Source organism: Protobothrops mucrosquamatus, unplaced genomic scaffold, assembly GCF_001527695.2.
Source record: "Protobothrops mucrosquamatus isolate PMUCROS unplaced genomic scaffold, P.Mucros_1.0 scaffold1028, whole genome shotgun sequence".
Lineage (NCBI taxonomy): Eukaryota > Metazoa > Chordata > Lepidosauria > Squamata > Viperidae > Protobothrops > Protobothrops mucrosquamatus.
The window spans coordinates 59,168-80,530 of record NW_015387263.1 but is presented as its reverse complement, the minus strand read 5'-3'; the positions used below and the strand labels follow the sequence as shown (position 1 = coordinate 80,530).

The 21,363-nt window shown below is 34.9% G+C and overlaps 1 pseudogene; it reads right to left on the bottom strand.

Annotated features, from left to right (window-relative positions):
* Positions 1 to 3,135: 3,135 nt before the first annotated feature.
* The window catches only part of LOC114922828, a 39,362-nt pseudogene continuing 21,134 nt past the window's right edge, over positions 3,136 to 21,363 (bottom strand).

Here is a 21,363-nt window from a genome sequence, read left to right as displayed (position 1 = left end):
TTATCTACTTAAAATAGTGTCTCTGTACTGGGTTTTTTCATCCTTTGCATTGTAGCATATTGAAATCCAGAGACCATGAGTTTTAGTTCTGGAACAAAGCCAAATGGGCCACTTACTCTCTGTTAGCCCTAGGAAGCAGGCAATGGCAAACCTCTTCCAAAATCTTTCTGAGAAAACTGCAGGGACATGTCCAAGCACTCACCAAGGATCAAAAACTGACTCAAAGGCACAAAATATTATATTGACTGGAGTGTAATCCTAAAAACCTCTAGAGCAGGTGTGTCAAACTGCCAGCCCACAGACCAAATGTGTTATGCTGAAACCGCACCCACCCCATTGCCAGCAATGGAAAAAAAGTCATGATACGTCGTGACACGTCACATTTTTGTAGAAATAGTGTATTTGGTTCCAGCTGACTTATTTATCAATGCAGGTGAATATAGAATTGGGTTTTTTTAATCATTCCAGTTAGGATATACATTTTCAGAGGATAAATATGTAATCTATAAGGAAATATATTGCAGAAATCACATGAATTACACGAAAGGGCAGGCATTAACATTAGGATTGTAAGTGGCAAAGGGAGATGTGATAGGACTGTTGTGGAAAAGGTGGTGCTGCTGAATAATTATGCCAGTTACAAATATGAAAAAAAAACCCAATAATGCTTATATTCATAAATCATCAGTTGGAAACATTTTAAATCTTGCTGATTTTAAAAACTGAACATTTGATTTTTAAAGAATATCTGTAGAATGTAGAAACAGGTCATTCATCATAAATGAAGGGAAGAGTTTCGCACATTTCTATTGTCACAGCAATCTAGTTGTGTTGTATGAAGTGTCCTCTTAGGAACGAACAGTTTGACACTTATTCTCTAAGTACTGGTATATTAATTGAGCTGTATATTAATTGAGCTGTTATAAATTATGTCTTAAGGGAGAGTGAATAGCATTCATAAAAGATGTGTAGTATGAAAAGGAACTATTTTTGAATAAGCTGCCCTTTATTGTGAGGGTAAATTAAAATAACAGAATTCATTGCTGGAACTTGACAGGGCAGTAGAGTTCCGGTGACAGCAAGTTTTTCCATTCACAAGAGACGACCAAATCAATCACATGGAATGCTTGTGGCTCAGCTTGGATGTCGGCAATTTGTTAGAGGTTGACTTCCAGCCACCTCCCACTTATCTCTACTGACTGTGTACTAAAACTGTTGTAAGGCACACAGTGTAAACCTGCCCAAAATACATCAAGCCTCATCTGGAACATGAATCAGTTCATTAACAAAAGAGATATTTTCATATATCATACCAGACAGGCATGTGCGTTGCCTAAAATAATGATTTCACAGAAATTATATAAATTTATAGTAAGGGATTTATAATAATGTTATGTTGTATTATTTTTAGTCCTTATTCAGGTATTATTTTGTTGAAATTTAAATAAAATGGTAATATTAACAAGTAGGCTGACTTGGTTGCTCAACATAGACACTGGTGAAGGGAGCACAGCAGTGCCTGCATTTTCTGTGTCACATGAGAAAAGCACATCTTCCTTCCCCTATCCTTACCACTTTCTACAGAGGGACGATCAAGAGCATCCTGTCATACAGCATCACATACAGTCTGGTTTGGAAGCATCACTGCTTCAGACAGGAAGGCAGTGCACAGAGTGATGAAGATGGCTGAAAAGATCATTGCCAGTTCCTTCCCTTCCATCCAGGACGTAGCACATAAACATTGCTTGAGCAGGGTCCGTAAGATTGTCTATCTATATTCTGGCAAGTCACAGGCTATATGTTAAGAAGAAATTATATTTATTTGATCTTACATAATATGAGAGATTAATTAACTAAAGATTTAACACTCAATGAAACAGGCTCATAAAAAGAAATGAAAAAAATATAGTACAATTTAAATAACACCTTTGGGTTTTTAATCTTATAACTTAAATGTTTGTAGATCAACATTTTGCCTAGAGGCATGAAAATACAATTTAATAGTAAAATCAATTAGAGGTTTTTATTTGACCTTAATATGATAAAGGAATTAATCAGCTGAAGCACATTTACATATGTTTCCCAAAATATAGGTTAAATGGTGTATTTGTGTGTGTGTGTATGTGTATATATACACATACATACATACATACATACATACATACATGCATGCATGCATGCATACATACATCATTTAGATGTTAGAATAGAAAATGTTTAGCAAAATGCTTGGTATAATTGTTATAGTACATATTATTAACAATGTCTATAGTATATTGCTATAGTAATTTTTCCATTACCAATTACCAATAACTTCTGACAATGATTTCTCAAAAAGTGAAATTTACATGGTTATAGTAATATTTGGAATCAGCTTTCCTTTCTATACTACTAAACCTCTGGTTGTCAAGACTTTTATCTGGGCAAAATGATGCATTACTGGGCAAAGAATTTTGAACCGAGAGATCTCAAATGGGCTAGCATCAGTGGTGGGATTCAGCCAGTTTGCACCACTTTGGCAGACTGGTAGTTAATTTGTTATTGCCCAGGCCCAAAATGGACTTCCGGAAGTGGCATCCACACAGAGAACTGGCTGTTCACATATTTGAATCCCACCACTGGCTAGCATACATAATGCATCCAAAATCCAGGACCCAGGATTCCTTGTGGAATGAAGCTTGGGAAAGTTGTAACTGTTTCAAGGCTGCTGCTGAGGTGTTGGGCTGCTGCTGATGTCATGTGATATTCATTTTCAAATTTCCATTAGAGTTTCCCAGGTAGTCTCACAATATTTCACTTTCTTTCCCACCCAGCAGCAGCCATTTACCTGCCTGCTGGGAAGGGAAGGGAAGGGAAGAAGAGGGAGATTTCCAATACTCCCTACCAGATTCCCACAATGAAATTCAATAGGGAAACTAGCAGGAAGCCAGACGTTGCTCCTATTATCAGGGCTTTTTTGCCTGTAGTCATTCTGCTTCTCTGTTTAGGTAAGGAAATATCTCTGAAATGATGGTCCAACGTAGAACTGGCTCTCTGGTATAGACAAGTTAGTTTAGAATGCCTTTATGTATGAACCCTAATATAATTTTTCTCCTATCATACATGTAGATCTTACAACCTACAATCTTTATCTGGTCAACTCTCCAGTGACATCTCCATTGTGCCTGGCCTCTCCAGTCCTGGCTCAGAGCCCTCAGCAACTTCCCGACTCTCCTCTGCATCCCCCTCAAAAGTCCCTGGAGCCAGTTCTTTCTCATCATCTGAGCTGGCATCCAGGGAATCCATCACAACAGTCCTATGATTTATATTGATTATTTTTATTTAGTATCCTTGTATGATTTATGTTGATTGTTTATTTAGCATCCTATCACTATCACTGAGTATTATATCTTATTATTTATGATTACATTTTATGATTATAAACATGATTTATGACTTGTTGCTTATATGTACACTGAGAGCTTATTCGCCAGAAACAAATTCCTTGTGTGTCCAATCATACTTGGCCAATAAAGAATTCTGTTCTGTTCTGTTCTGTTCTGTTCCGTTCCGTTCCATTCCAAATTGTTTAATAAATAAAATATTAAATAAATATGATGGGAATATTAATCAATTCTAACTGAATTATGAAAATGTACATTATCTTCAAATGCATTTTTCACCAAGTGTGCATTTTAAATGTGTATTATCTAAATGCTGTTTTTAAGTCCCCAATTATTTTATTGTGAAATATATACAATCGTTTTTACTGAAATATATTTAAGCTACATTTAGGCTACATATACACAATTATTTAAACTCAGAGCTATCTCACAAGCTACTTCCTTCCTTCCTGAGTCACTGAATAATCCATACTCCTTTAAAAGGAAAAAAAAGTCCTTCTCAACTTACCACTTGGGAAGCAGTAGCAAAATGAGGTAAGTCAGCTCCAGATAATTATAGAAATTCAATAAATTGGCAGCACTACATGTAGTTTCTACAAAAATTTAAAAGTTTACTTAGCTGATGTCTTATATCGCCTTTACATGTAAAAGGAAACTGACAGCATGAATTAACTTCTCCTATTAGGAGGGATTCACCATATAATTTATAACCCCAGTTGTTTGGGATGCTCACTAGGAAATAAATTTAGAAAAACCCACATTACAGGTAAAATAAAAAATGTATTACAGCTTCCAAATATGGTAATTTAGAAATACTACATGTTAAAAAAAAAAACCTCCCAGAAAGTTATGCTACAACACGGGTGTCAAACTCGCCACGTGCCATGTCATGACGTATCGCGACTCTTTTTGCATTGCCGGCAATGGGGTGGGCGTGGCTTTGGTATGATGAAACCAGTCCATGGGCCGGCAGTTTGACATTCCTGTGCTACAGTATATTATTATAACAAAAAATTCTAGATAATATTCATTTTAGGCATAAATGAAAGAAGAATACTGTAAAGTTACATTCATACAATATGTTGAAGATGCTTTGAGTTTCTGTAGTGAATAGAATTTCAGCCTAAATGACCCTTACAATTCAATTATTCTGGATATTTCCATCCATCTATAAATAAATAATAAAGAGACAGACAAGCTAGCCAATTTTATCATATCTCAACTTTTTTTTGACAAGAATTGTAATACTAACATTGGGACAGTTACAGAGTTGTCTCATGTGTACAATACAGTTTACTTCTTTTCCCTAAGGATATCAAGAGAATATATTGGATGCAAACCAGTTTATGGAAAATACATTTTGAGGAGATTCTGCTTATTTTTGTGAACAGATTGTTTGCTCAAAAATAAATGTACTGTGACAGATGTCATTACATGCCTCAGTCTTCAGCAGCCTCTAATGTATTTCAATTCCAGAAGACTGAGAAAAAAGTACCAATCAAAAACAGTTGTTTTTATGAAAATTCCTAGTCTATTAATCTGTCCATTTATTTTTCACTACCATCCAAAAACAACCTCTGCTATGCATATGTGATTAATTCTGACATGTTTCCAACTTAATCAACATGGAGCACAATAATTCATAATATTATTATTTATTTATTAATAAAACTTACATCTTTCCACAATCACAGGATCTTTGGCACCTCACAAAATAGGAATACCCAACAGGGTACAAAATATAGGGATGGAACTAATAAAATCCCAAATTATTGTGGTTTTAAAATAAAACAAATAATGATTATTTTACTGTTATTATAATCACCCTCATCCTCACATTAGAAAATACAATGGAAAAGAAGACTCTTGGGCAGTAAGAATATTCAAGAATCACTTGAATAGCACATATTTCAATAATGAAAATAGGACCACAGCCCAAATAAATAAATAAAACTTGAAAAAATATAAAATGATTGTGGACGTGTCTCATACTTGTTCTAGAAAGAAAGGTTGCTATGCATTCCTACTATAGAGAAGTCTTATTAAAAAACCTTACATTCTCTGCAGGACAAATGTGAAGCTTGGAATTTCTATTGTTCCTTTTCAAGAGTTAAAATGGAGTTAGGCAAGCCCATAGGTATTGTATATTATAGAACATTAAGACACAGGTGTCAAACTCAATCGTGTCACATGATGTATTGTGATGTATCACGATGTTTTTTCAAAGGGCAATTCAGCAGTAGCTTTCAACTCTGTCTTGTACTTTGCCAGATTTTAGAAATGATATTATTTTAGCTTTTTTGAATTCTGATGGAAGGCAGCAATTGAAAACTATGTCTGAGAAGAATTTATCAATTCAATTCTGTGTATGCTTTATCAGGAATTCTGGATGAATGTATTTGAATCTCGGTGTGTTACCATGTTTCAGGTTGTTTGTCATGTGGATTGTCTACTCTAGGTCCACCCAGTTTCAACAGGCTCCAAGCTTTCCTACTGGATTTGCTGAAATTTAATGATTCTATGTATTGTTCCCACTTCTTATGTCGAGCTGCATCCAAGCTGTGTTAAGAGATTGTCAGCAATCTCCAGATAGGTCTGGAGGAAGGTCTGGAAGAGTCCTTCAGTCTCTTCATTCCATCCTAGAATCCTCTCTTTTAAATCCTTGAGGTCTGTGCCTTTTCACTGAAGCAATTATTGCCTTCATGAATCTATGATAGTGCTGACTACTTAGTGGAATCCATTGTATAATTTTAATGTTAAGTTGCAAAGTGTTCTTTTATCAGAAAAAAATAATTTTTTGGTTCATAAACATCTGTTTAAAATTGCAGTAGACACTTAACTTTATCTCTTAATTTAATCAACATTTTCCCATTGATTATGTTATAATTTCTATTTAAGTCAGTTTTAGCATGTTTAATATTCTACTTCTGTGAATTTTTAACAAGATCTTCAATCATTTTTCAGAAATGCAGAAATTTAATAATTTACATACATTTCATAGATACTTTGATGATTTCAATTTTTGGTATTTCTAAGATTTGAAATAATCTTAGAAATACAAATATAACATAGCCCAATTCCCCCACTACATCACGAAATTGAGAAGATAATTTGTAATTGTAGCAAAAAAATCTATTCTGTATATGAAAAGTATTTTCTTCTGCTATCTACTCTTCTGGTTATAACTACTGTATGGCATTCATAATGCCTGAAAGGGGTGTCTGTAAAGAAAGGAAGTTGATGGGAAAATTTATGACTGCAGAAATTTAATAATTTACATACATTGATGATTTCAATTTTTAGTATTTCTAATTTTTTACACTTCTTCCAAAATATTTCCATATATTAATATAAGTGTGACAACTTTAGGATCCAACCCTTTTCTTTGTAACTTAGTTCAAATTCAAATTCAAAAAGCTTGCTTTTTGTAAAAGTTTTGTGCAAAGAAAAAACAGAAGACAATGTGCAATACTTTCTAGAAAAGGTATCCTAAAACATTACTTATTAATGATAAACACTTTGATTTGTAAGATCAGTACAATAATGGCTAAGTAAAAATGACAATATGCTGTTGATGCTCTCTGTTGTTCTTTAGCTGCCTATCTAAACATTTAGCGTTAAATATAGGAAGTTTTCTCACTTTGCCATTGAACAAAGACAAACTTTTATCTTAACACTTGTCTCCATCTGTAAAAATATACTCTTGTTTTCTCCCTTGATCTATGATTTTTAGCATTTAGTATTCATGCGGTTTTATGGGGAAAAAATCACTTTTTAATTTCTTGGCATGGAAATTCACTTAGCAATGTCTTTAATGGTACTGTAAACATTTTAATATCTCTGCCTTTTTTCCTGGATTTTGAATCATCACATCTATTTCTCATAGCTTTCAGGGGATTAAGGAACACATTTTCATTAATTTCATATTCTCAATACAAGAACTGAAAATGGAATAGGTTACTTGCAATTTACATCCTGTAACACAGCTAATGTTGTAAGAACAATAATATTATTGATTATCTCTGATGAAGCAATTTGCAGATTATGCTAGCAAATGAAATCTTCCTGTAGAACACACTACAAATGGATTCGGATGCATTTGCTTTCCAATTTGGTATTGTAATTATTCCAAGATTTCTTAAATGTATTATTTTTGCTGTCATTGCATATTATGGAACAATTGCTACTGGTTGAATATTAAAAGCAGAAGAGACAATGCACAATTACTCACAGCCTTATGCTGCTGCTGGGCCTAACACATATTAAGAGATACTTCTGGCAGATGAATTGCCCCATTTAAGAAACAGTAGGATGTCACTTGTAATCAATTAACTGAGAAGCTTCTGTGTATGAATGCATGATATACCAGCTTACATCATTGAATACTAAGCAAATTGAGCCATTTCTCTAAATTTTCAGCCCCATTTACCTTAGGCATGTATTAAACAAATCTTTAAAGTCCTTAAGCAATTATCACTAGACAGTGATAAATAAAAAGTAAGAATGGCATTAATCAATTGTAGATAGTTTAAAAAGACTCTTATAGATGAATCCTTATGCAGAATTTCAACAGTAAATATAAAATTATAGCTACTAATTTTTCCAGATATAGCCCTTATTTGAAGAGGATTTTCAAGAGCGGTGCATGAATGTAAAATGACGGATCACTCTTTTTAAGGTTGTAATGCCCATCAAGGCGACATATAAAATCTTGTTCTGTCACCCTCTTTATATGCTTTTAGAAGTTGAAATGAATTTTTAGAAAGGTTGGTGAAATTGGATTACATGTACCTGCCAATGTCATTCACAGATATGAAAAAAAAATCAGTGGAGCTTTTTTTCTCAAGATAAGGATACTGCAAAAATAATGGTTTCAATTCTGTAAAAAAAACTGCCTAGACATACAGTTCAGTTAACATATTCTTTTTGGATTTTATTATGAATGGCTGTATCAGGCATTTGGAATTCTGCAGAGTCAACACATGCTAAAATCTGAATGGGTAAACATCCTATTTGGCACTAAAAAGTCTAAATTATTTAAATGTATCATTTGTCTATTAATTATAATATTATCTTTCCACATTCATTGGCTTCATCTCTTTCTGCAAGACTGTACATTTTTAGACAGTCATGCCTTTTTTTTAAAAAAAAAAACCTAGATAAGGAAGGTCCGTAACTTGCACAATATAACTTTATAGTTCATAAAATTGTCCTTAAAAATCACAATTTTTAATGATTTCTGAAATATATTCCCATATATCAAACATATGAGGAGACAGATATAGACATAGACACCAATATATAGATAATTTCTTCAGAAATTGCTAACTTCAATAGACTAGTTTAAGAAACAAATTACTCATGTACATTTTAAAAAAGCATTAGATATAAAGTTTTTTTAAACAATTAAAAAGCCACATATACTTTGTGAAGTTTACACTGGTGGAAGGATAGATCAGAAAAAGACAAAAGTCACAACTAAGGTAGGATGTAAATGTTAATATAACTCCCATTAATTTCTGTGGTTCTATTCAAAATTACTAGATTCGCATCCAATTCAAACTGAAGATCATATCTTGTAATGGTTACAATATATCAAACCTAACAGAAATTTGCATACAGATCCAGTTGTCTGGTTGTTTGACTACTGACCATTTTACTCCTAAAATATGGCAATAGTCCCAGTATCACCATAACATGAACCAATGATATGCACGCTTCCTAGTTCTGAAGTAGGTTTCAATCTTGTAAGTTCACCCTAACATCTTTTGGGAAATTTTTATAAATTCTTTCCCAGGCAAGTCAAGGTCATCAACAACCTAAAGATACCTAACTCACAAGACAACACAACAAATAGTAATATAGCATAATATTGTGACTAAAAAGCAGAGAACTACAGCTAAGAAAAAACAGAGATCATCTACAATGTATTGTATGTAATGATTGCAACAACCACTAATCAGGATAAACAGGCAGAAAACATCCATGAACACCAACTAGCAGTCAGAAGACATAATGAAAACTCTTTAATTTCACACATATGAACAGACTTAACTGTGACTATCCTAGACCAAGCCAAATCTAAAAACTCTAGGAAATTTCTAGAAGCCTGGCACTCTGTTAAATTGGCCACATACAAACAAACAATATATACTATGCGAAGAGATAATCAACAATCCAAAAAGGGAACAAAAAGCACTTCCCCACCAGCAATCAGCACCCAGATGAGCATAGATTGACTCCATTATTAAAATCAGACCAACAATTAAGTAAACAATATCCCAATCAAGCCAAAAAAGGCAAGAGTAACAGCCGAACTAAAGAATCTCTAAGATCATCCCCATTAGTACTGGCAGGGCAAACCATTAGAATATAAACTGAGAGCAAATCCCACTCCTTACTAGCACTGATGATGTTACCTAATTTGGATAATGAAACGTCTGCAAGAAAACAACCAAGCTCAGAGACCACTAAAGGTGCTTCATGCGTCAAGACTAAAAAACAGACCAAAGCAAACTCAAAAGCAAGAACAAGGAGAAGGAAACAAGCAAGGCTAAGAAAGCAAATTATGACTTTAGGGTTAGGGTTTAATTAGTCTTTAATCAGCAGCAATCTTATATTTTTATCTTAGTTTTGTAAGTTAAACTGAAAATATTTTTCAATCAATGTACATCTACAGTATATACAAATTTAGCAGTTATCAGCAGTGGGACAGGTAGGACCTGAATACCAAAAATATTTGGTGGATTATTTACATATGTGCAACATCCTCATTGAGATACCTAAGATGCTGCTCTACATATTATACAGTAGAAATGCAATTACAATATTTTTTATTCTTTTAAATTAAGAGAAAATTAAATTGAGATTAAATTAAATCCCATATTGGCTCTTGACTTTTTGAGGGAAACATTATCATCACATAACCAACTTACTATTAGAATATTAGAATGAGAGTCAACTGAGGAAACAAGCTTACTAATTTAATCACTAGTTTTGTATATTGAAGACTATGATCCTGAATACCACTACATGAAATTCAGTTACTTCTAAGCAGATACATACAGAATTGCACTATATAATATTCAAAAATGTGAGCCTGAACATTTATAATGTTCTATCACACCACTGTGCTTTAATGCTTTTAGATTAATTTAGCAGAAAGAAACATTTCAAATCTATCTTTAAATGGCTTCCTGGGGATAGTATTAACTATGCTTTTTCATAAGCAATTTGTAGAAAGTACAGAAATTTGTATGAAGTCATCATGTAGCCTGTAAAAAGAAAGAACATTGTCAAAGAAAAACTGAAATATGATTAAGGGAAAGCTCATGAACTTTTGTCATAAAAACAGCTGCAGTCAGACATTTGGTTATAATATTACATTTTATTAAAATGAACCATAAGCACAATATTTTTTGAAATTTCAGGCATTGAAAGAAATCTATGTTTTGATTAAATCCCTTCAATATAAAAAGTTAAATAAAAAACAGAGCCAGGTGAAACATCCTTCACTCCCCATTTTCAAGAAATTTGTTATTTTTTTAAGATCTACAAAAATAAGAGCATACCAAATGTGGCTTGATCATTGAAGAGAATGCCCTTAAGTTTATATTGCTTTGTGAATTATACTGATTACCAAAGTGCTTCTGAATGTACTTCATGGTACTGGTTATCACTATAAAGCAGACATGTCAAACACAAGGCCCGGGGGCCGGATGCAGCCCATGAAGTGGTTTCATGTGGCCCGTGAAGCCATCCTGGAAACAGTGAGGGAATGGCCCCCGCTGCCTTGGCCTTGGCCCAGGCCAGCTGGGAGCCAATGTACAATTTTGTGGTGGCCATCTATACTGAAACACATTCAGTCTTAGCTCCACAAGGCCGTCTAGAAACAGCGAGGAACCAGCTCCTGCTGTGTCAGCCCCGTCCCCTGGGTGCATGCTGGGGAGGTGTCACCCTTTGTGAGGAATGAAAAATGGACCATGCCTTGGTGCTTCCCCCGGTCCCACTCCCTTCTGCCAGAGACCCTCAGATCTGTCCCACTCCTGCCCAGGCCCCCACAGGCACCCTTGACGCAAACGATGTACAGCTGGCCATGCCCATCCAGTAGGCCATACCCACTCCATCCATGCCCACCCAGTAGGCCGCACCCACCCGGGCCTCCCAAGGGCAACCGCAATGCTGATGCGGCCCTCAATGAAATTGAGTTTGACACTCCTGCTATAAAGCTTTGGGTCAGGTTGTTTGAGGAGCTGTCTTTCTCTCATAGTTTCTGTCCATTCAGTTAGAGTAGCAGAATTGGTGAGCTTTGAGTCTCACAATGTTAATTTCCAAAATCCAGGATGTGTTCCCTCTCTGTCTTGGTGCCTACCTCTAGAAAGAGATTCCCCTCAGATGTTCATGAGAGATTTCCCACTATGATGGCCTTCCAAAGTGATTTGAACAGGTTTCTGTTTTCTCAAAGAGTGGGGTGGAGGTGATATTCTTGTTAGATTTCTTCTTGTTGTTATTATTAGAGTATCTTGTATTAACAAATGCTGTTTTATATCATTTAACATACTGTATATTTTGTACTGTAGCTTACTTTAAATTCTGAGCAGCTCAAAGGCATCTTAGAATCAGACAATGCCTAAATAAATAATCTATGCTTAACTTTTAAAAATGTTCCCCATGTGTAGATTTTTCCTCTATTTTCTTTTTCTTTCTCTTCCCTTGCCACACCCAACCCTTGTATCTTTGATGCATTCCAATATTATTAAATTGTAAAATCTGTAAAAGCTGCCACTTTATTTGTTTAGCATATAGCATATAAAACATGGACTTGCAATAAGGAGAAACTTCCTGACAGTTAGAACAATTAAGGAGAAACTTCCTGACAGTTAGAACAATTCACCAGTGGAACAACCTGCCTCCAGAAGTGGTGAATGCTCCAACACTGGAAGTTTTTAAGAAGAGACTGGTCAGCCAGTCATTACATCACACACAAAGACAAAAGGACAGGTTTTGATTGTGATTACAAGTAAGAGTTTTAATTATAAAATTAAGATTTTTTAAAGAAGTAAAAATTCTTCCAAGTGTGTAAATTATTGTTTTTTTAAGAAGTAAGGCATACTTAACCCTCAATTGTAGAGTACATGTTCATTTCAAACTCTCAAAATGGAAAGAATAAAGCACAAAGCATGCTAAAAACAAGCATGTAATTTAACATTTTTCAGATATTGTTCATGGATTGTAACAGCATGTTGCAAGATACTAACAAATATTACTATGCATTTTGAATTTTATAGTTAAGAAAGAAAGAAAGAAAGAAAGAAAGAAAGAAAGAAAGAAAGAAAGAAAGAAAGAAAGAAAGAAAGAAAGAAATCAAAGCAATCAGTTTACCTAAACTGAATATATTTTATTTTAAACTCCTATTTTCAGCATCTCTTGAACAAGATCCCATCTCATTCCAGAGTCATTGACATCTATTTTATTTAACACTGCAGCTGCATTATCTCAAAAAAAGCCAGGACTTTTGATACCCTCCTTAAATACATAATATGCTTTTTAGTGTGAAAGAAAAATGCATCATTTCCTGAATTCGGTGGGAAACTTGGCTTCCTGAGAGAGCCATTCAACATAGTGTCGTAAATCCTGATGTGCAATGTAGAAAGCTTTGTAAAACTTAGACTCTCTCTCTCACTTAATCAAACATTTTCATTATGTCTTTTTTCAAACAACATCCAAGAGCTAAAAGTGATGCTATACAACTCTTGTACTGCTTTGGCTCCTGTATGTTTGAATTTATATGCACACTAATACTTTAAGATTAAACTTAGGAAAACGAATGAATGCATCAACTTCAATTTGTCAGTGGGTGATTTACACCGTACTTTTTTTTTTTTTTTACTACAAATAGTTCCAAGTGTATCTGAGAATGAGGTCTCACCAGACATGTGATTTGTTAATTGAGGATATATCGGACAACAAATGTACAAAAATTGTTCCTATGATATAATAGTCCAGGGAAGAGTTATAATACAGTAGCAGACATTAATTTTCATACAAAACATCACAACTTCAGTTATTAACAAATGTTGAGGAAATGAATAATAGCAACTATAATGTTTATTGTAATCTCTTGTAAACATTTCTTTACACTGGTCTATCAATGGCATTTTTTAATAAAGCTACAAGAGATGCTTGTGAATTCTCATGTTACTAAAAAACAAATATGCATGTTTAATGTCTATTAAAACTTTTAGATGGTATATCAGAAGATAGCTCAGCCTATATCTTTCAAATTTAGTTAGACGCTAACAGGGACTAGTTAGCAGTTGGTTAAGTTACTTGTAATATTTGTTATAGCATTTACCTGAACCTGCAAGTTATTAGGTTACATTTCTTCCTGATTCAGCTTGGCCTTTACTCATTTTATGCTAGATTTGATTTGATTTAAAACCCAGTTACATTTTTTTCTTTTGGCTGGTGATGGGGAACAGGTCACATGGCATAAATATATCCAAATGATAGACAAAATTAAAGGAACACAAACAGGAATTAATTTTGCTTAAAAATTCTTGTAAAGTACACATAGTATGTTATATATAAATTAGCTACTTAAAAACAGAGTAAAGGGGTATATAAAATATTATATTTCACATAGTGAAATAGTATAATATTTATTAAAAGAAACACTGTTAACATTTTGACATATTTACAAACTCATCTACTGTTTTAATGTTTGGCATCTATTACTGTAATAAAACTATTTTTTCCTGCTTAATTGTACCTCTTCACCCTTTTCACAATGTATATCAGTGCTGATTCCTTATCTTCTTCTAGATTTAGGTGAAGGAAATTAGCTAACACTTAGTTTGCATTAGGAAAAAAAATCAAATTTCACATCTCAGTGATTCAATTCCTACAATTAAATATTGGTTAAATAATCTGAGATACAAACAATTGCACTCTGGTGCTGAATAGCAGCCAACTCATTCCCCTTTTGTGTGAATGATGATAATATAAAATAAGATATGATGTACCACTGCTTTCCATTCCTCTGAACTGGAAAACACGGGAATCTAGCCAGCAAATTTATGCATGACCTAAATCTATATCCTAGTGCCTTTGGGAACTAAAGTACCCATTTAAGTACAATGAAAAAGCATGTTAGCTTGTTGTAATGGTTCTCTGAAGGAAGATGTACATTAGGATTAAATGGCTGCATGTATGAAGTCTGTGTGTATTTCAGCAAATGAAACGGACATTTATATGACTGCAACAACTGTAACAGTAATTTCTTCGCACATAATTGAAGTTATTGCATAACTGTGGCATAATTTACCACATACTCATAGAAGCTGCAACTCATTGGCATGTTTCATTATGCTCAATCAATACGTAAGGGTAAAAAGTTAGCATCTGGCCCCAGGCTAGTGACTTTCTTAAAATTAAGTTTTCAAGTTGGGTGTGTACTATTCTGGAAACAGTCCCATCTCCAAAAATGTGCTTTGCCCAAGCAACCACTTCCAATTGGGAGAATTAAATTCCAGTACTCACTAGAACACTTTTCCTTGAGAACAGTCTGTTCCTGAAACAGTAAGTTATCACTTAAATATATACCAATAGCTATACATATTGTTAGGTTATAGAGCTTTCTGGAGTAGTTATGGAGTTCTCACTTTATATTTGAATCTGATTTGCCATGTCTCATGATTTCTAAAATACAGATGAAGATCTTAATTCAATGTATTATACATTTGTAAACATTTGTCATTTTGTTTAAATTGCAATTTAAAATATTATACTTTCAATGTCAGAACAATTACCTAAACCAATATATAGATATCTGTGAAAGTAAGAGAAAACATGGCTGATCGTACCTATGTAGCAAGGAAAACATTTACTTAAAAAAACTTCATTTGTAAAGCAAAATTGAGAAATCAAAAGAAAGACATTTCTCACACTTTTAATAACTAATGAAAAATTTGATGTGATTCAAGATTTGTAATTTATATTGGAAAGCTATCAGTGTATTTGGAACACATAGCTAGATGCTGATTGTATGGACATTTACCCTACACCATTTATATTTTGTAGTATATAATTTAATAGCTGCTAGTAAAATTATAAAAAAATAATTGCAGGATTTTCACAAGATCAATATGAAGTAAAAACAAAAAACAAAAATGTATTGTTTAGCTATCTTCCAGCTTAATTTGTTTTTCATTCCTCAAAGTTCTTTCTTATTACTAGCAAATCACAGAAAACAGCTCAAAACTTCAGCACTTTTGAGACCTGGCTTACACTTTAGGCAAATATTTATTCTATAATTTCCATAAATCTTCCTCCTTTCTTTTGATATGGAATTCATGTTAATAAAACATGAATTGTGATTGTTCTTACTTCCCCTTAATTAGTCCACTATATGAGTTTTCACTGCTGTTTAATTAGATAACAACTAATTTATGATCAATAACAAGTTGGTCAATAAACCTATCTATTAAAAAATGAAGGAATGACCCATAATGATGAATTTTTGGCACAATAGCACACTGTTAAGTTCAGACTTTTATAAGCTTGGACTTCAGCAAATCACAGACTCTACAAATATCTATATTCTCTGATTAGCTTTTATTGTGCACCTCAGAAATCTGCAGGTCTAAATGGCAGAAATATTATTCTCCATTAAATGTTTACCACAAAGTAATTTATAGTTATTCACAAGGGGAAAGTTAGCAGGGAAAAAATCAAGATTGCCAGTAACTCCTGCTGGTATCAGGAATATCATTTCATCCCTGCTTTAACCAGTGCTTTGCTTCACCACTTGTCAACATATAAATCTTATCACTAGGAGTAACTCAATGACACCTGGGGAAAACATGAATATAGGGCAAAAAATAAGAGATAGTGCAGAAAGGCTATTTGAAAACTGAATTAACTAACTCAAGGCATACATAACTTCAGGCATACATAACTCCAGGCTTCATATCTAAAACACTGTCTTGGAAAAGACTAAGCAAATATAATAATTGAATTGTGTATTGTGTTTAAGAAAACAAGAACATTTTCAATGGGTTAAGGGCATATATAAACACTCTTCAAAATAATAAGTAATAAGGGTAGGAAATGCTTTTGGTTCTGAAGGAGGAGTGTCTCCGTTAAAAAAGAAAAAGGAATCACAATTTTGATTTTTAAAACCTAGCTCCAAATAATAAAGGCAAACTTGGGACTTCTCCGAAATATACTGTATGGATGTGTCCTGCTTATAAACAATAAATTACATCTTCTAAGATTTCAATTTTAAATATGCTTACTTAATTACATAATTAAACCAGGCATAAAATTATGTTGAGTTTAGAATGTTTTAAATTATTACACTAATTGTATTGAACTTAAACTACTGTTGAACTTAGAAAAAAATATAAAAATATTGCTTAGAGGGATATTTCTGCATCCTGCAACTGTTAGCAATAGAATGTCAGTACTAGATCTGAATGTCATTCATTCAATTAAAATAAAGTAGCAATACTATAAGAGTTTATTTCAAGCCAATCACTTAATTAAAATAATATAATAGTGGCATTTTTTTCCTTTTACAAACTTAAATTTGTGAAAAGCTAATCATGGAATTTAGTGTTTAACATATCCTTGCATATTGAAAAAGAAAGTTGGGATAAAACTGAAAGCCTATTCCACAATAGGATCAGGTTCCTACCTCTACAATAAGTTTAAAGGATTTTCCAGAACAAGTTACAAATATTGAAATACCCTCTTCTGCAAAAGGATTAATGTATCCTTTTTTTGTTTCTAATTTGGAATTTTATATATATATATATATATATATATATATATATATATATATATGGGTTTTCTCCCGCGTAGAATTAAAAGTACCAAGGTACTTTTAATTCTACGCGGGAGAAAACCCGAATAACTAAAGACCTACATATATATATATATATATATGTAGGTCTTTAGTTATTCGGGTTTTCTCCCACGTAGAATTAATTGAGGCACGACCACAAACTAGAAGCCAGTCCACAGCTGCATCATCAGCCACTTTAAACCCCTCCAATCCATACATGAAGCAAACTGACACCCACCATAAAGATGTGGCACGACCACGAACACGAAGCCAAACAACAGCAATGAAGCTCACCACCTCAAATCCCCCTGCTACTCAAACTAACCTGAGCACAACAAAGCCCCCACCCAAACAGAACACTCCCCCAGCCAATCAGAGCACAGCGAACCCCCCCATCCAATCAGAGCACAGCCAGGCTCCTTAACCAATCAGAACACACCTCCACNCGATCACACACCACTCTTAGAAGCACGAAGCTGAAGACACCAGCCTGAAGATGACGAATGTGACTTCGTCGAAACGTCGCCAAGGTACTTTTAATTCTACGCGGGAGAAAACCCGAATAACTAAAGACCTACATACAAACACCCGCGAAAACCTCAGAAAACATATATATATATATATATACACACACACACACACACATTTATTAACCAAGCCTTGAATACATTTTGAAGATGTAAGAGATAATGGATTCCTGGCAAGAATAACTGTTTTGCCATTCCGGTGACCCATATCATGTGGGACAGTTTTGCAGACATAGCCTGTGAAATAACCTGTGAAAGTCTTCTAAATTACAGCTGAAATGTTGATGAAGATATCAATAGATACAGAAAATAAAGAGGATGGCCTTGACACAGAGAGGGACAATCTTTTACCAAAGCAATGAACACATAAATATGTTTTAAATCCATACCAAGATAGAGATTTATGAAAATACATAGGGCATCTTCCTCCTCAATTCCCAATTCACCTGTGTGAATTGGGAGTTGATGACGAGGATGCCCTAGGTATTTTCATAAAGTTAAAAGATAAAAGAGAGGGGAGGGAAAGCACATTCAGAGGGTTTCTATTACTATAGTGAAACTAATACAAGTAGTTTTTAGCCTAGGCAACATCTGTTTCTTGATCAGGTCTTGTTAGTCTGACATCAGCCACCTAAGCATGATGATGCCAAAGTAATGAAATATATATTGTGATGTTGTAATACAAAATCTATCTTCTTGCAATTGTACTGCAACACTGAAAGTGTAATTGTAAATGTATGTAAGAGTGGAATCCTTTGTAAACACTCCATGCCAATAGAGATTTCTGAGACAATATATTATGTTTTCTATTACTAACAGTTGCAGGATACAGAAATATCCCTTTAGATGTAGTGAAGTCTCATACAGAAAATTGTAAAATGCAATAAATATTGATAGCCCTAAACCCACAGGATTACTAACAATTCATATTTCATAGTTGTGTCAGTTCTGACACTTTGTCGCCCTCATGTTTGCAATGCTAACATTTTAATGAAAACATCTATTGGGTTACATCAATAACATCTGTAAGAATAGTTACAGCAATTCTGTTGCAGGTTTTTTGTTAACAGATCCCCATTTTCTGAGGTATTGTATTCCACAAAGAAGAAAAAGTATTCAGTAAAATCTTTTCCATCTCTGCTGTTTACAAAAGTTTCTCTAAATCACAGCTCTTTATCAAAAATGAAAGGAATATATATTTTGTAGGAATTTCTCCATTTCCCATGGTGTGCTTCATTTACCCACTTATTTCTCACTAAACATGAACATTTAGATGAAGGATAAACTTAGAATTTTGATTTGTCAATCTGACTGGCCTACTTACAAACCCAAATTACATAGTAATAAAGACATATCTCTCTGCTTGTAACCCAACTAATAGCATCATTCAGATACGTACATTATTTAACTTACCAAGCCAAATCCAGCTACTTGATTCTCAATTTCCTGTGACACATGTAACCTCTCCAGGTGACAATCCATATTACTAAATCACAAATTATTTTTAAGATAACGTTATATCTTTAAAATCAACAATGCCTTTGTTTGAAATGGTTACAGAATCAATGAAGAATACACACACCAAAACACAAACATTTATATCCATACAATGAAACAATATGATTACAATACCTTACAAAAGTTCCATATCATTTTGATTACCAAAAATAACATTTTCCCTTTTTCCATTTCATTTACAAAATTCTTATGCTAATCTAGGATTAACAATTTTTTCTTAAATACAGCTGTATAGTACAAATGTGCTAGAGAACCCTCTTCTACTTAGAATACAGAATTACAGAGTTGGAAGGGACCTTGGAGGTCTTCTAGTCCAACCTCCTGCTCAAGGCAGGAAACCCTATACTATGTGTGAATCATATAAATCAAGTATTTTTTTATATCTGAACATTCAGTTAGATGCAATGACCACTTAACAAACAGAAATATATTCCATTAAATTTATTGCTTATAAGAAATTGCCTCAAATAACATCGACCCTTACACCTTTATCTCCTGGTGGAAAACCCACACAATAAAGACCAGCAATCAGAAAGAATCCAACATCCGTTTTATTTTCCAAAGCTAGCAAGTATGACGAGTCACTGATCTCTTGTATCCAGACAATCCAAGAGCAAAAGCCCTAAAGTTATATAAGTGTTATGTAGAATGTTGATCAGGTAAAAACAAACATTGGGGCTCTGACAGAGACAATTGCTTTTAAACGAATAATAGAGCATGATAACTGTTCTGTTCTATGCGTTGGTAAGGCATTGAGACGAGGCAGGAGTAACAACAGTTGCTTTATTTAATCTTCAACAGAACAACACAAAATAGCGTGGATCCCTTTTATACCCCCTTGCAGGGAACAGAATCAACCAATCAATGCAACATATCTTTCCCGCCTTGCGCATGGGCAATAGGCTGGAAACAGCCTGTCTGGCCCTGGCATCCTCGTGGTCTGCCCGGGACTCTCTGCAGCTTCCTGCACCTGCTGTGTCAATCACAGCCCAGGACATAACACCCCTCCCCTCTTATTTCAAACACATAGAACTTACTATTTTGCAATACTACAAATCTAACACATGTTCATTATTTTGAGCATGTTCATATTTCTAAGGACACTTAACCCTGCCCACCTACTAACAGGAACTTCACATAGTCTTGCAAATACTTTGGTGGGCCTCTGGCCCGCTCTGATCTTTTTGGAGCAGTTATAAGTGCCCAGTCTACAAGCTCACCTGCCAGGCTCAGCAGACCGGGACTTTGATGCCCACTAGGTACAGGCAAGCCCACATCATGCTGACTGGCCAAGTCCTGTAAACCCAGACCAGAGTTCCTTGGTGGGGTGGAATTCCCCAGGTCCACAACAGACCCCTCTTGGGAGCAATGTCCCGTAGGCCTAAGACCAGCAGATGGAGTGGCCTGAACAGCCAGTTGTGTGCAATTTTCCATGGACCCAGTGCCAGAGTCAGGAGCTGCCTTGTTGGCAAAACCCCTATGTGCAGAGTGCAAACCCCCGCTTCTGCAGGAAGACTGAGATCCACGATCGTCATTGTGGTCCTCCTCCCCCCCAAGAGCAGAGTCAGGAGCAGAAGGGTGACTGGGTAGCCTCCAGCATGGCTGGTCAATGTGCCGACGCAACACACAACCATCTTTCAGGGCCACTTCGTATGACAGTGGCCCAGTGACTTTGCAGACCACTGCTGTTACCCAGAGATGTCAGGGACCATAGTTCCTTGCCCAAACTGGATTGCCCACCTGTAGTCTCCTAGGTGCCCGTGGCTGTGACACCTGTGAAGCCACCCAGTCTGGGTGCAATCTGTCCAGTTTGGTAATGACTCCAGCGGAGTTCAGCTGGGCTTTTCCCAGTGGCTGTGCAAGGTGTGGTGCGTTGGCAAAGAAGAAAGTCAGCTAACCTGTGATGCCAGCTTCCGTGAGTGAGCCTCTTCAAGGCGTCTTTGGTTGTGCACACCATGAGCTCAGCTTGGCCATTGGAAGCTGGATGGAAGGGTGCCGAAGTAGCATGGCAAATTATGTTGCCCTGTAGGAAAGCCTGAAACTCAGAAGAAGTGAATTGAGGTCTGTTGTCGGAGACAAGAACATC